This window comes from Gigantopelta aegis, chromosome 12 (assembly GCF_016097555.1).
Source record: "Gigantopelta aegis isolate Gae_Host chromosome 12, Gae_host_genome, whole genome shotgun sequence".
NCBI classification, from domain to species: Eukaryota; Metazoa; Mollusca; class Gastropoda; order Neomphalida; family Peltospiridae; genus Gigantopelta; species Gigantopelta aegis.
In genome coordinates, this window is record NC_054710.1 from 12,075,373 (window position 1) to 12,093,112 (window position 17,740).

The window sequence follows — 17,740 nt, forward strand, 5'->3', positions numbered from 1 at the left end:
CTTTTCTCATATGAAATCCTTATCTGTTACGCCTGAGTTGCCTTTTAGGGGGAATACCTATTCAACATATTTGGGGTGGGGTTTTTTGGTAACATTCATAACAATAACAGAAAAACACTGAATATACAGACAACGATATTCTAAACAAGAAAATATATTTAATATGTAAGTTTAATCGTAGAAATATTGTATTAGTCGGAAACATCTTACAATGCAGCAAACTCAGGAATGTCCCTTTAAAGTGAATCAGAAAAACAAATGAGGGCCAAGCTGCTCATTTCTGAGATAATGGGCAGCGTCTATGACTACACTAGCTCCGCAAAAAAAAGAAGAATTGAGTACGTTTTTTTACAGGTACCCCATACATGTTTCAAGCACAAGGCTACTTGACACAGTGGTACCAGATGAAATAAACTTGCGTACATCTTTTGCCCAGATGAAACTAATTTATTTTTACAACAAACACACTGACATTTATCACCAATCACAGTACTTGTAGTGTTAACTTCTCTGTTAAAAGTTGGGTGCACCTCGAACTTTGACCCAGCCGGAAGTTATTTGGTTTAGTACTACCTATAACGGCTTTTAATGTTTGGCGCTTAAAAGGGCTGTTTTCTGTAGTGTTGGTCTTCTATCTGGCGTGGAATGTCGTTTCTTGTCCGCCATCTTGGTTTACGTGGTTTGTTGAGTACACAAGAAAGAAGTAAACAGAACACCAGGGAGTGTAGTAATTGTGCAACTAGAGTGGAACGGTGTTCTTTTGTCCGGCCCATTCTGAGTGCGTTGCGCGAAGTGAGATAGCAGGTTTTCTTTTGTCCCGGTCTCTTTACAGTTCATTGTGCATGGAGTAGGGCCGTTATTATTATTAGTCAATGCATCCTGTATATGAAATGTGCTGTATTTATTTGCACGTGTTATATGCCTGGTGAGTCTGGCAGTGTGAATATTATAGTCTTACTTTATATTTAACTAAAGAATATTTATATATTGGATTCTTATGATATGAACATATGACATTTGGATCTGTTAGCCACTACTTTTGCTTTGAATGAAATGAGGTGTCCATAGTTCTTTGACATTAATGATAGAGGTTACTTATCGTGGTGGTATATAATTCAAATAGACTATACAATGCAAGCGTGTTAATACTTTAGTGTATTTGAATAGTGAAAGCCAATGTGCTGACTGGAGGCTTGTGGTGGGTATTGGGAGCAACTTGTATTTTATGCATGTGTTTCACGAACATAATAAAACTATAATTTCATTTGTATAGTGCTAAACTCCATACACGTATATGCTCGAAGCACTATTTATATTTAACAATGGATAGTGAAACTTAAAAGTATGAAATGGTGTTGGGTATTGGTGGCAACTTGTGTTTTATGTACATTTATGGCAAACATAATAACAATGTTTATTTATATGGTGCTAAACTCCATTCACGTGTATGCTCGAAGCGCTCTTCATATTTAACAATGGATAAAACATAAAAACGCATTTCGTAATAAACACTGCAGTTAAAAATAGACTAGTATTAAAAGTGAGCGGAAATTAAAACCATAGTAATACTAGGTACATCGCAGGTTTCGATATAGCGGCCTAGACCTAGTAAGTGAAATAGAAATTTTCTTGCGAAAACAACGAAAAAATCGACCATGATGTTTTAAGAAACAGATTTGCTTCGTTTTGTTTAACGACACCACTAGAGCACATTGATGTATCAGTCATCGGCTATTGGATGTCAAACATATGGTCATTTTGACACAGTCATAGAGAGGAAACCCGTTATATTTCTCCATTAGTAGCAAGGGATCTTTTATATACACCATCCCACAGACAGGATAACACATGCCACGGCCTTTGATATACCAGCCGTGGTGCACTGGCTGTGACGAGAAATAGCCCAATAGAATCTATTTTTGTTTATAACTTACAGGTCTAGACAACTTGTCAGTGCGCTTGGTGAATGGTGCAAACGACCACGAGGGAAGAGTTGAAATACTGCATGACCGACAATGGGGTTCAATCTGTGATGACGGATTTAATAATACTGAGGCTCAGGTTGTCTGTCGCAGCTTAGGATTCCAGAGGTTTGAAGAGTTGTTGTTTTCAAAGCTTAATGTTATAATAATTTCATTTAACAATCTTCTGTACCAAGGCGTGCAAGCAATGGAAAGTGAAGCAGTGGATATGCTAGATTTTCCGGGGGAATTTTGAATGTACATGATGCATTTATTGCGTTCTAATGTTTTTCATTATTATTATTTTTATCATTATTATTATTGTTATTGTTATTTTGTCAGACATTTTTATATTTCTGAAGTACTATTTACATAGACATTTAAGCATTTAACATTATATGCATTTTTAAATCGATGTGCAAACAAGTAAATATTTAAATATATGGCAACTATGCCCTTGCACTGCAAAAATTAGCTGGAAAAATATGTTTCCTGGTTTGCTGAACAGCATTTGGTTTCTTGACAGTTTCTGTTGGTAATAGCCAGATGTAACTCTATCCTTTCGTTTAGGTAGTTGTCACATATCTTTGTCATATTTAATGTCAGTTGCCATGATTATAGGCATACCAATGTGTGTGTAATGTTCACATATTAAACTATTTAGACTAAATAATATTGACACATTGCAATTCTTGTCGAAATAATAACAACTATTCTGAGATAAGTGCTGAAGCAATAAACCTCCCTACCGGGCCCAACAAATCTCCTAAGTCCACGGGTCATACCTCTGTCTAAAAATCGGCAATTTTCCATGCCAGAAAATCTTGATGTGTTACTGTACATGATACAGCTATACACACAATTACAGTTCAATAAGAAAGTTATAAGTGAGACAGACGGGTGCAAAGACAGACAAGCAAAACCTACAACACTCTCCGGTTGGACCGGAATGGAACTAATAATAACAATAATAATAATAATAATAATAATAATAAACTTTAAAAGTTAGTTTTTGTTTAACGACACCACTAGAGCCCATTGATATATATATCATAGGATATAGGATGTCAATCATTTGATCATTTTTGACATAAGGATAAACAATCGGATAATATACTTAGCCAATTAAGTTTTAATATAAAATGCAATGTGTGACTGTCACGTCGTTAAATGCTGCTTGGGGCTTCATACACACAAATCTGAACTGAATATGACCGATGTGGTGGTGGTAGCGTCATTGTGGTGGCAGAAATTCATGACATCGAACAAAACAGTCTCATTTTCGTCATTCATGGGAATCTGAATGCTCAGCATTACAGTGACAAAAACATCAGACTAGTTGTCATTCCATTCATGTAGCAGCATGCAGATGTTTTGTTTCAACAAGACAATACACGCCAGCATTCAGTCAGACTAACGACTGGACATCTTTAGAAGAACAATACCGAGAAACTAAACGGGCTTGCAAGCTCCCCTAACTTGTTTCTTATTGTGCAGGTATCGGATGTGTTGGACCGTTGGATGCAAGAGAACCATGCACATCCACAACCGTAAACATGCTTTAACTCTCTATTCCAGAGACCCACTGTCTCATCAGAAGCATAAGTCGGCGTTGTACCGCTGTCAACATGCAATGCTTAGACACGTTACTGACAATTTTCAGATGTTCCTGTATGGACCCTTTAGCACCATTTAGCGATGTGACAGTCACACATTGCATTTTGTATTGAAAATCTCCTGTTACTTATACTCACAAATGATGCCTTAATTAAATCCAGTGTTTGATTGATTTTATTTTGTAAGTCACAAATTTTCTTTTATTTAAGAACATTTAGCACATTGCTAAACGTTTTTGGTATAGTTCTTTTGAGGTGATTCGAGCCTACGATGCAAACACCTCATATGAGCGTTCTGCCTTCTAATAATATAATGCATATGATGACGATGATGATCATGATAATGATGATGATCAGCATAATAATGATGATGACGATGATGGTGTTGATGATGACGACGATGATAAGATTACTTTTTCAGTGTCAATGCAAAATTCTATCAGCTCGCTCACTTCGGACAAAGCACAGGGCCGATCTGGCTTGATAATGTTACCTGTACGGGCAGCGAACAAAACCTGGACCAGTGTTCTTTCCCTGGCTGGGGAATACACGACTGTGTACACAGAGAAGACGTCGGTGTAAGATGTCAGGGTGAGTGTATCATATATCATATCTTATTATACACCAGTGTAAGATTAAAAGAATCCTTCATATATATCTATGTGGGACAGTGCTATTCCACCCGAGGGTACATAATTTGTTGACGAGGCTTGCCGAGTCCCTGACATCATATTATGTAACCGAGGGTGGAATAGCCCTGTCCCACATGGATACGTAATGGAGGATTATTTTTCTCCCATCCAGTAGATGAAAAACCAGCATTTTTGAAAAACGTGAAAAACCTTAAAAAAAATATTTTTTATCTCACAATAAAATAATCATAACCATTGAAAAGATCGTACCCAAAAATGGTTTATACTAAAAGTATAAACCGAAAATGTTAGTATAATTTCATTATGAGTGCAGGTTTCCTTGTTTTTATGAAATATAAAAAGCATTTGTTGCGTTATTTTGCCGTTTACGTGATGTCACCCAACGTTAATATCAGCTCAAACAATAAAGTCGCGTGGTCATGCAAGACCGATTTATTCCGCATGGGCTAACGTCATGGAATACGCCTGTTTTGCATGGCTAGGATGGCATGGCTAGAAATTACTGTCATAACAATTACTCAATATCTAACTATCACTTGCAGACCCAATTCGTAGAAAATAATGCACGCGCAGACTGTGGGGTAATTTTGTTTTATTTGAATGATGTCGGTATTCGAATGACGTCACTTTACATCTCCCTGCAATAAAATAAACTGGGTGCATGACGTGTCCTTTTTCCGAACGCTAGAAAACGCTGAGTGCAAAATTGCTGTTGAAAATGTTTTGAGATTATTAAGTATCTAACAGCGTTTGTACAAAATAGTGTAATTTAAAAGTGTGGCCATGAATTGAATTGCATTAAGAAAGACCATTATAAAATGTCAGAGTCACATCTAGTCAATCCCATTCAATCAGTTCAATCATTGATGGTTTGATCAACAATTCAGTCATTACTGTGAATTTCGTATCGTATCATATTGTTGAGACCCAAGCCTCAAAATACTGCTTTTGGCATTTTTCTATACTTACCGGAGTGCGCGTGTGCGTGTGCATGCGTGTGTGTATTTATTATGGTTAAAAACTACTTTCCTTTAATGATGGACTATTTTGGTGGTTTGAATTGAATTCAGGGCACAGTGGAATTTTAGTGAGTAGGCCTGCTGTTCTCTTTATTTTAACATAATAGGAAATTGACTTATAAGTGTTTAATACTGTATTATGCATAAATAATCATATCTGTTACTTTATCGTTAAAATTTTATTGTTATTATTAAATCATGTTTGATGTTCTGACTTTTTAGAAACGTGTAAACATTATAAACAAAATAAGCCGATTTAACACCCAATTGTGTACTTTAAGTTAAACGCATGAAATTTGACACATAGATACCTTGACCCAAATGTTCCCCACCCCATTCTTCTGGGATACCTAACAGAAATGGTGTTCACCCTTGGTTAAAACCATGTAACTTCTCACATATATACCTTGACCCATGACAAACACTTTGAGATATGGACCCAACTTAGGAGCGCCTTCTAGTAGCCAGGGAGGATCACCGAATGTCCCCAAACTCATTTAGTTGGGTAGCTAACAAAAAAGTGTGCACTTTTGGCTAAAAGCATCGAACTTGACATATATTATATACACTAACCCATTACAAACATTTTCAGATATGGACCCAAGTCAGCAGCAACAAATCTACAAAAGTCACTCATCCCCTTTTAGTGGAATGGCTAACAAAACAATTGTGCACCTTTGGTTAAAAACATGAAATTAGCACACACATACTTTGATCCATTACAAGTATCTTTTTTTATATGGACTCGAGTCAGGAGCGCCCCCTGGTGTGCGGGGAGGATCTACAAATGCTCCCCACCGCCTTCCAATGGGATAGCCAACATAAATATTGTTCACCCTTAGTTAAAACCATGAAACGTCCACATATATACCTTGACCCATGACAAACATTTTTAGATATGGACCCAACTTAGGAGCGCCCTCTGGTTGCCAGGGCGGATCTACAAATGTCCCCTGCCCCATTTAGTGGGGCAGCTAACAAAACATGTGTACGTTTGGCTAAACGCATGGAACTTGGCATATATACACATTAACCAATTACAAACATTTTCAGATATGGACCCGTCAGCAGCGCCCCCTGGTGGCCAGGGAGGATCTACAAATGTCACTCACTACATTTAGTGGAGCGGCTAACAAAACAATTGTGCACTTTTGATTAAAAGCATGAAATTGGTACACACCTACTTTGACACATTGCAAGCATTTTCTGATATGGGCCCAAGTCAGGAGCGCCCCCTGGTGGCTAGGGAGGATCTACAGATGTCCCCACTTGTCTTTTAGTGGAACAGCTAACAAAACAATTGTGCACGTTTGATTAAAAACATAAAACTTGGCACACACATACTTTGATCCATTACAAGTGTTTTCTGATATGGACCCGTCAGCAGCGCCCCCTGTTGGCCAGGGAGGATCTGAAATGCCACTGCTCATTCCGTGTAGGGATTTCTTAATAATTTGCAAGTATCTGCATTTAAATGGATGGTTTCACCCATTGTTAATGTTGCATCAATTCTGAATGTAATTGTGAATAGATGAGATGAATGCATGTGCAGATCTGGGGTGTGGGAGTGCAGGATGAGCACTATTTGTGGTGTGGAGGATTTGTACTTCCACGGGCATAATGTTGGTAGATACTGTATACTACAGAGGTCTCGCGTGGACCGACAGTACCTCTGGATCCGCTTTACCGACTGACAACTCACCTGTACAGTTGAACACACGCGTGGCCAGTGTGTGTTCAAGATCCAAGTTATTGTATTGTGTACACGCTACCAGTGTATTTTTCCTGTTCGAGTTTTAGTGTTGTGGTGCATATTCCATTGCTCATTGTGTTCGCGTTGGAATGCAGAGTAACAATGCAGTTAAGTCAAAGATTGTTAAAGGGATATTATCGCCTTTGGTGTTCGATCGTTGACTACTGTGAACTACACAATCTTCTGCTTTCTGACATAATGAGTTGTGTTCCTTAATTTAACTGGTTTGTTTATTTGTACTTATGTTACAATTTTGCGGGATAGCTGTAATAGTTAGAAGGTTCCGGACACGTTTTACTACAATTTGTTAGTGAGAAGGCGAAAGGTAATTGTGTGGTGCCTCATGCTACTTCTAACTGGCACCTTGCAAAAGCGAACCCCGCTACAATATCATATATCATATCATATCATATCATATCATATCATATCATATCATATCTCATTTATCATATCATGTATCATATGTCATATTGTATCATATTATAGTTTATATTACATTGTGTGTCATATCAATCATGTCATGTCATATCATATCATATCATATCATATCATATCATATCATATCATATCATATCATTTGGCTTACTGAGTTACCACTGTACTTGCATTACATCTCCAACTGAAGGGAGTATTAATGTATAATTGCTATGTCATCTTAATCCCAGATTCTGGCATCGCCTGACACTTTTGTGTATATTGTAAACTTAGACTAAGTAAATAAAAAGAAGATATAATTCAGGTAACTTTAAAATACATATGATTGGGTATATATAATATTCCCAAACCATATTATTATTTAAAACAGTGTTATAAATTTAAAAACCAAGATAAATGTTCCTGTTATCATTAAGGTGAATCGTAGTTTGATTTTGTTTACTTTTATACTCTTAAAAAGTAAGGGAACCTGAAATATTATCACAGACATCCTAGTAAAGAATGTTCAGGTCTGTTTATCAACACACCGAAACACATTCCATAGTTTGCACATGGATCACGCAGTTGCCTCCTACACGTACGTGGGGTGTCATTCTCGATGTTGACAATTTCCAGGAAGGCCATTAATCACAGTGGAACATTATTTCTGCCAATCTTTTTCATTCTGTTGATCATACAGTGGTTATTTTTTTGTTTTAGTCATTTTTATTGTTCGAATTGGCGATTTACTGATAAAAAAACGTCAACTTTCAAATTTCACTTCTGACCCCAATCGTCCTTCAAGATGTTTGGTGGTCATAAAACCTACTGCAATACTGAACTACCGGTTGTAATGTTTGCCCAATTAATTCACTATTATCATATAACCATTCCCCACAGTAATATATCTTACAATTTTGGTGATTTTAAATTCTTATTGGAGTCCGCCTACTTTTTTTAAAGAGTATATATATCTGGATTTGAAACAAACTGGTCTGTATAGATTAGATTAGATTAGATTAGATATGTTTTAAACGTGCTCACATACCTCTATGGTTTCGAGCACGCCTATCCCCAGTCCGGCCTCCGATATAATCGGTGGTCTGACTCGGGGCAGGAAAAACCTAACTATAATAAAATTTTGAAATTTTAAACTGGAGGTCAAAAAGAGTAAATATATTATGTCGACATTAATAATTTTGAATGCGTTCCCAAAAGAAATACAGAAATCACTACTCTACACCTATATAGTTATTTAAAATTAACGCAAATTTAGATGGGGAAGTCTAAAAGTAAAAATACAAAAATTATAATTTATTTTAAAAAAACATATATATATATATATATTTAGTCCCCAGAGGCAAGGGAAAGGGTAGAGGGGTAAGCCCGGCCCACAGAAAAGTTATATTAAATGTAATATTTATTTATAAATATTACCAATCGTATTTCGGGCCTTGGTGTGACCAGGAGGAAGGGGAGGGAGGAGGGGGGGGGGGGAGGGGGCGAGAAGGGGGGCCTGAACTTTCACAGAAACCTACGGCCAAACCGCCTACGCCTATGGCCCCAAAAAACCTAACCACCGTCACCCACCCCGCCCCCCCCACCCTCACCCCAGCGTGTCCAACCGCAGCTCGATCCAGTCATGGCAATCATTTGTAGAAGGTCACTAGTAGAGTGACCTAAAGCTTTAGTAGAAGGTCACTAGGAGAGTGTCCCAACCCAGTTACCTGCCCTGTTGAATTACATAATTGTTTAATTAAAAATCTAAAACATAGTTAAAATAATGATAAAAAATATGAAACAGATTAAATGAGCGAGCATGCCAGTAATCTACATTATATTGTATTTTATTTTATTTTTAAAATAGATATTAAACAAATTAAAAAAGACGAACTATATACATGTATAAGGTGCAGTTTCCGGAACGGGGAGGGGATTAGTGCCACATAACCCTCCCCCCATAATCCGAGCAACAATCACACATTCAATCATACAACATATATACATTACACAACAAAACAAGACAACAAAAATTAAAAGTAATCGGCTAAAGATAAAACCCCGCCCAGGCCCCCCCCCCCCCCTCGACAAAACGGGGGGCAAGGCGGTGAAACCCCAACCAATCTAATACATTACACAAGAACACAAAACAAAAATTAAAAGTAATTGGCTAAAAATAAAACCCCGCCTGGCCCCCCAAAAAAAACGGGGGGGGGGGGGGGCAATGCGGAGAAACCCCAACCAATTTAAATATAATTGATATAAAAAATAAAAAATAAATATATATATATATTTAACTGCACCCCCCCCCCACTAAAATGTGTGTGTGTGGTGGGGGGGGGGGGGGGAGGCAACGGGCATACAAATCAAACAAAGTAATATATAGTTAAAATTTATTATATATTAAAAACTACAATAAACAAGTAGCCAAAAAGATTAGCCTATAGATACCCAGTGTTATCCCAAGTATAACCCTAGAATTGTACAACAAGAAGGTGAGAATTACCCCTAGCTTAATATTATAATGAGAAAATAAGGTTAATTAATAATAAAAAAATAAAATAAATTAAATACATTATTAAATTCCGGGGAGAGCGACTGGGGGTACGAAAGGAAAAATAAATATTAATTTTAATTTTATTTTAATAATTTTAATTCATTCAGGTACCGGACTAAGCGAGATAGCACTCCCAAAACGCATACCCTAATGGACATTACGTGCATATAATAAGGGGGAGTCCCAGTCGGGGCCGGACAAGCAACAACCAAGGATTGCCCCCGACCCCCGGGAACTTTCCAAATGCGATTCCAGGACCGCCGCTCGGTGCTGTTTACCAGCTTATCAGCCCGGCGCCAAGATGTAATTTAATAGAAACAAAAAATTAGATAAAATATTACAAATAAATGATACATGGTAAATCAAATATTTAGATATTAACCTTTGTCTCCATCACATAGGCCATTAATAACCTATCTATAGTTAATTTATACTGTTTATTTGGATATAATAAAAAAATTGGATTAAAAACAATATTATTTTTATGAAAAAAGTGTTTTAATTTAGTTCTGTTATTTGTATATTTATTGCAGAAGAATAAAAAATGATTTACATCTTCTGCCACATTACAATGGGTGCAATTAGGACTGCTACTTTTTTTCATTTTAAATTTAGTTTGGTTTAAAGCGGCAGAAACACCCATGCGTAATCTAGTAATTATTTTAGTAGATTTAATATTAAATGATATAGGACCCTGTGAGGAGACAACAGGTTTAATATTAGCGTGCCATGCTCTCGTCCTATGGTTCCACTCTGTTTGCCATAGACGGTCAACGCATGGCACAATTATTGAATAAATTTCACTATAATTATACTTAATTTTAACCTTAACTTCCTCATCCAAAACGGCTCTTTTAGCACACTGATCAGCCATTTCATTGCCATGGATACCCACATGAGCGGGTACCCACTCAAAGACGACCTCCACCCCTGCCTGAACCATTTTATTGTAAAAGCTGATAATATTTTTTAACAATTTCGGGCCTGACACTGTGGGAACCATCTATGGCATTAAGGGCACTCAAGCTGTCAGATAATATTATAAATTTATTTTGGTCGTCCAGTTTATTATGGTTATTTAAAATCTACACCAGGGCATATTGTATAGCCAACAGCTCCGTGGTGTAGACCGAAACATTATCGTCAGTCTGGCTCCATAATAACTATATCCATTTAATTCCTTGACGGCAAAGGCCATACCAGTTCTTCCATTTATGGGGTTCTTGGAGCCGTCTGTATAAATTTGTAAATAATTTTTGTATCTTTCCCCCATAATAATTCTAAAAAGAGTATTTTTAAACACTGGTTGGTCTATTTGTGCTAATTCATTTTTAATAAAAAGATTTACTTTAGGGGGTATAAGAACCCATGGGGCTTTGAATCTAGCACTACAATCACTTATAGGTACATTCGCCACCCCAGAATCATTAGTAAAACGTAATAGATAAGAATAAATGGATATATTGGAGTCCCTGACTGACTGAGTATATAGGGAAGTAAGTTTATTTATTGGGTTATCTCTAACCAAGTTTTTAGTTTTATATAAATGTTTTAGTCCCTGCTTTATTATTCTAAGGGTAAGTGGTAGCACTCCAAGTTCAGCTAGATCACTATCATAGGGCGTGCAAACAGAAGCTCTAGTAATAGTACATAGTGCCCTGTTATACACGCTCTCAAGCCTCTTAAGCTGGGTGTCACTGGCACACCCAAAGGCCTGCGCACCATATTGAAGTCTTGAGACTATGAATGCCTCAAAAATCATGAGCAGAGTTTTCCTATCATTTTAATAAATTTATATAATATTTACAAATGCCAACTACATTGGCTATATGCTCGACAAAAGAGAGACGCTGGTCAAAGGTCACTCCAAAAAAGCGGACCGATTTGACTTGAGTAATTTCTTTACTATCATACATTAAATCTAGTTTTGGCATGGGCTGACCGATTCTGCCCAGAAAAGAAACAGAACAAGTTTTAGATTGGGAAATGGTAACACCCCCCCCCCCCCCCCCCCCCCCCCCCCCCCCCACCCCATCCTCAGACCAATTTTGTAAAACATTTAAATCCGACTGGAGGTCTGTTTTAACCAATTCAAAAGTATTCCCTACCCTCCAGAAGGCTGTATCGTCCGCGAACACACCGATACTTAATTGAGAATTTTTAGATACATTGTCAGTGAGTGATTTTGCCAAATCATTAATAAAGATGCCGAATAACGTTGGAGCTATCACTGACCCCTGGGGGATGCCATTTTCCAGTTCCAAACAGGGTGAAGAGTAACCTTTAAATATTACCGTGAAACTTCTATTATTTATAAATCGATCAATAAAATTAAACATAGATCCTCTTACACCCATTTTATATATTTTGTTGTAACAATCCGTGCCTCTAGACCATGTCGTATAGCTTTTCAATGTCCACGAAGACACCGGCCACCTTGTGTTTCCTCCTAAAGGCGTTTTTTACCTCGGTCTGTAAACGAACAAGATGGTCAGTGGTAGAGTGTTTTTTTCTAAATCCACTTTTAAACTCAGTAAATAATTTATTGAGCTGCAGGAAGTGGGTAAGGCGAATATTAACCATTATATTCCATGGTCTTGCAGACACTGGATGTTAGTGAAATCGGACGGTAATTTTTTGGATCCGTAAGGTCCTTTCCCCTCTTTGGGAGAGCAAACACTTCTGCGTGCTTCCAATTGAGGGGGAGGTACCCTTGTTTCCAAATTAAATTAAACAACTCCAAGAAAATTTCAAGTATATTGGTGGGCATATGTTTAAAAAAAACAAAAAAAAAAACATTATTGGGCCCTGGGGCTGAGCCTTTTCGATGCTGAAAAGCTTTGAGTAATTTTTGGAGTGTAAATGGAGTGTCATAATCGTTCCCGCTTTCACGGAACTTGGAATTCAGGGGAAGTTTATTATATTCTTCCATAAATATTTTACGTTTTTGAATTTTTTTAGAAAAATTAGCAGTTGCAGAATTTTGTTTAAAAATTGCTCCCAGGATATTTACTTTATCCTGATTTGTTGTATATATTTTACTATTTTTTTAAATATTACAAAAATTGTCCGGCTTCCCCTGAATTCTTTTGATTCTAGACCAGACCTCCTCACCAGTCCTGCCTTCGCCAATAGAGCTGACAAATTTCTCCCATGAGGCCTTTTTTTCCTTAGCTATTGTATGGACAATTTTATATTTAGCATTCTTAAATTTATTTATATTTTCCTCATTTTTATCTTTTTTAAGTTTATTTCTTAATTTATTTGTTTCTTTTTTAAGTAAATTCAACTCATCGGTCCACCAAGGGACCGAGTTTATTCTACCTTTTTTCCCTCTTACCGGTATAGTTTTTAAAGCAATATCAATTATAGTTTTAATTAATTTATCATTAAAAATATCAATATTAGTATTTATAATCTGCTCAGGATTAATATTGGCACACATACTCTCAAAACGTGGCCACTCAGCTTTACTAAAATTCCAATTATGTTTGTGTTTATTGGGTTCTTCCCAAAGACAGTTTTTATTAAAAACGGTTTTAACAGGGAGGTGGTCACTACCAAATTCATTGAGCACCTCCCACTCACACTTAGCTGCCATGCCCCTTGAACTAAGGGTGACGTCTAGACATGACCAAGTGTGATAAGCATATGAGAGAAAAGTCGGGGTGCCATTATTTAAACAGACCAAATCATTACTATCCATTAAATTTTCAAGTATTTGGCCTGAAGCATTGGTAACTTTCGAGCCCCAAACAGAATTATGACTATTAAAATCACCTGTAATTATTACATCCAAATTACTGTTACCAATAATTTTTGACTAATCATTATCATTTATTTTAGCATTACTGGCACCCGGATGTACATAAAAATTAAATATATTAAAATTATAATTAAGGCCATGTATAGACACGCCCAAAGATTCAATATTGGGATGAGTGGCAACATGTGGAAGTCTAGAGTGGGCGATGCCCTCCTTAATGAATGTAGCTATGCCCCCCTCCCTAGAAGTGACCCCACTATTGAAAAAGATACCAGTATAGCCTGAAATTTTATAATCTAAAAATACTTTTGATTGCCTCTGTTTATTTGTTAAATTAGTGATCCAGGTCTCTTGAATGGTGATCACATCAAAATTATTATTATTATCAGTTAAATATTTTTTTTAATTCAGGCCCATATGTGTGCACACCTCTTATTACATTTACAGTTACTATTGTTATTATTAATATTATTATTACTATTTATCACCACTTTAGATCTTGTACCCATTATAGGGGACGAAACAATACTAAGTTAGAGTTAAATAAAATTATATGCAACCTAGTTAACTGTGTGCGGGGGGTGCAGCTGGAACTCCCACGTCTCCACCATGATGGCGATCTCTTATCTTGGAGTCCGCCAACACCCTGATAGCTTTTATGTGCTCCGGGCATTCCTTAGAATGAGTGCAGTGAGGACCCCGACAGTTCGCACAGAAGATTTCTCTTGTGCACGGACTGTCCGGGTACCTCTTGGGGCGGCTGGCCCCACACCGGAAGCACATAGGATGTTCCCTAGTACATCTGCACCTCTTAACAGAGTGACCCCACCTCTGACACTTTGCACATTTAATGCACATATGCCATTAATTAAAATAATATCCACTTCCGTAGGGCGGGACAGGAGGATATCAATATAGCCATTATGCCAAACAGTGATATTGGCTATTTGCAAATCACTGTTTTCCTTCCTGGCCCTAATGAGAATATCAATCCCCTTGGCCCCCACTAAATTGGTTTTGGCTATACGCCGCAACCCAAGATTTGGGGGTACTACAGCCCACTGCCGGCCAGTTGCCCCCACCCCTCCACCCCTGTTAACTGCCTGACAGGGGGCCTGATTAGAATTAGAGGTGGGGACAGACTGCATTGGAGCAGCACTCCCCCCCTTCTCTAGCCGGTGTAACCTGTTTATAAAAGGGGGCGGTACCCTCCTGAATCCGCCCTGGGTTGGATGATGGGGTGGGGGGGGGGGATGTTCGAAGTCCATCTCAACCTCTGTGCCAATTAGAATGAGGCTTCTATTATGTTCAGTGGTCTGTATATTTCAGTATCTGTACGATTAGTTAACGGATCAGGAATACGAACACAAGGCAGAGTTGAGATTCGGATCAACGGGACATGGGGCACTGTCTGCGATGATGGATTTGATTACAGGGATGCTGCAGTCATCTGTGCTATGATGGGATTCAATCGGTAAAAGCAGTTACCAAACTTCTGCATCTAATTTCACGTGGTGGACTCATTTTTCGTAAATGCATTTGAACATAAAAACACACATTGATATTGATTCGTCTTACATTTTTTTGAAGTTAGAAGATATATTTCGTAAAACCATGCAGATACCATATTTCAGAAAAAAGGAAAGCAAATTAACAAAAGATGGCTGCCGCATTTTGGCCAAAATCCCACAATTCAGCAAAATTATCATTATTTACTAGCAACACGACTTAAGGACACGAAATTTGGCTTAGTTTGTTCGATTTACAATTTTGTGTTAGCTGATACATAACGTTTTAATATTTATATTATAATGCCTTTACCAAAATCAAGGAAATGAATGTGGAAAAGGGCATTTTTCTCAATTGTTGCATGATGCATCTTCAAAAGTGTTTACTATTTTAAATCAAAACATCTTCAAGCCAATTTTGTTTTAGGCCATCTAGATTAATAAATGAGTCAGCTATAAAAACGTTTACATCAAGGTCTTTGGATAGTTTGTAACCATATAGACATTTTATTTGCATGTGTCCAGTTGTAGCATTGGATGTGACTATTATTGTAGTGTTACCAATTTTCTCTCTTTTGTTGCCAGATTTCTACCAGGAACCTGGTAAGCTTATTTTCAATTTCTGTACTGGCCAATAGTTTTATAACTTACATTTTTAAAATAGTATTTATTAAGTTTTATTTATTTATTTATTTTTATTGTTATTATTATTATTATTATTAATTTTTTTTTTTTTGGGGGGGGGGGGGCAAGGAATGTAAACACACAAATAGTGGAATTTATTATGGTTGTATTTATGGAATTCATCTTTGTTTGCGATATTTAGTATGATATATGTAGGATAGTCAACTGAACCTGAGCATAAAAAAAGATCCTTACAAAGTACTGCATTAGTGTGTACAACGAAGGCAGTGCAGATCGAAAGAGAAGAAGTGATTAAAATGGTCGGAAATTGTTAAAAAGGCCTTATGTATTATACTGCATTTTGGCCAAAATCCCACAAATCTGTTGAAAAGGCCTTACGTGGCCAAAATCCCACAAAACGGTTAAAATGCTATTCAAATAATCACAAAATGATTTGTTTTATGAAAAGGGACAAAATATGGAGACAAGATGTTAATCTAGTGTGAGTCTTACTAGTTTGTAAACTTTGGTATCTGTCACGGGGATCCTATAATACCTGTAACTGAATAAAACACGATTATCCAAATATCTCTCCTAACTGTATATCTATTTGATATATCTGTATCGGGCAGTCTAATACCCGAGTGGCTCGGCTCTAGGTATATCAGAGATAAGATTGTATATATATATATATATATATATATATATATATATATATATATATATATAAAAATGTACTTGCTGCAGTAGTTAATTAACAACAACAATATAATAACAACCCAGAGCTAATCACTTAATTAGTTAATCACTAGGTGTCTAGTTTACACAATATTCTAATCACTTCACCGTGATACAACAAACACACGTGTGATAATTGAGAAACGCTGCCAGGGGAACTTAATTAATAAAGGAATTACAACTATATTCCTAACTGGTTAATTTTTAATTAACCCTTAAATACTCATTCAGTAACCTTGTAATACAGAATTAATAGTGGTACATATCACAATAAAGACAATAACCTACAGTTTACCTAGGTCCTCTAGGATGACTGGCTAAGCTTTATCTTACCAAATACTCGTATAAATATATTAGAACAGTGAAGCCTACAATTTACTTCGTGAGATTACCAGAGACACTGTCTAAAGAATATTGGTATAATACAGTATTAAAATATTTAAAGTCACATCAATCACATCAAGGTTATACAACAGAGCAGAAAAATATACTTACCAGTCCAGTTGGATAAACGTTCCCCGGGAGCCTTCCAATGTTTCTCCCCGATATATCTAAAATCATATCTATTTATTCAAAAATCTCAGAGACAGCGAATATCGCCTGGGGGCACAACGCGGTACCTCACCTATCATGTGCTATTTCCACAACTCCCAGGGACGGTATTTTTTCTTAGCTGGCCAGACTTACTGTCGCCAGTTCGCTAGAATACCCCGGTCGTAAACCGCACTACCGGAGTTATTACGTAACAACTGACCATATGGCCTCCACACATGGTCTAAGTGATATTGGGACGCAGCTCTACCACGTCGCGCGGGGGTATTACGTAACCAAGCTGCACACGGCCCTATAAAACAATTAACATCGCCACAGGCGAAAAGATAAGAGCATGTCCCGTCACAGTATCATTATGTTCAAGACCAGACAAATCGTCGTTGGAATATAGGATAGTGCAGTCATGACATGAATTAACCTGATTAAGAATTGCAATATATAGTGGCATATATCATTCGAGATACTTTGTTGATCTCATATACCAAGTGTGCTGCACATGTATGAAGTTTCTTTGGAACATTTTACCTCTCACAAATACACAGTTCAGTGCATTTGTAATGGGCCGTTTTGCATGTACAT

At 37.1% G+C, this 17,740-nt stretch overlaps 1 protein-coding gene and 1 long non-coding RNA gene across 3 annotated transcripts in view; both read left to right on the plus strand.

Moving 5' to 3' along the window:
- LOC121386208 (Down syndrome cell adhesion molecule-like protein 1) overlaps window positions 1–17,740 on the plus strand; it is a 152,633-nt gene that overhangs the window by 72,499 nt on the left and 62,394 nt on the right. The gene's annotated exons all lie outside the window — the stretch shown is intronic.
- Window positions 1,954–15,599, plus strand: LOC121386211. The gene is made up of 3 exons (XR_005959609.1): window positions 1,954–2,090; window positions 3,999–4,168; window positions 15,069–15,599. It is a non-coding gene; the product is annotated as an uncharacterized LOC121386211 (long non-coding RNA).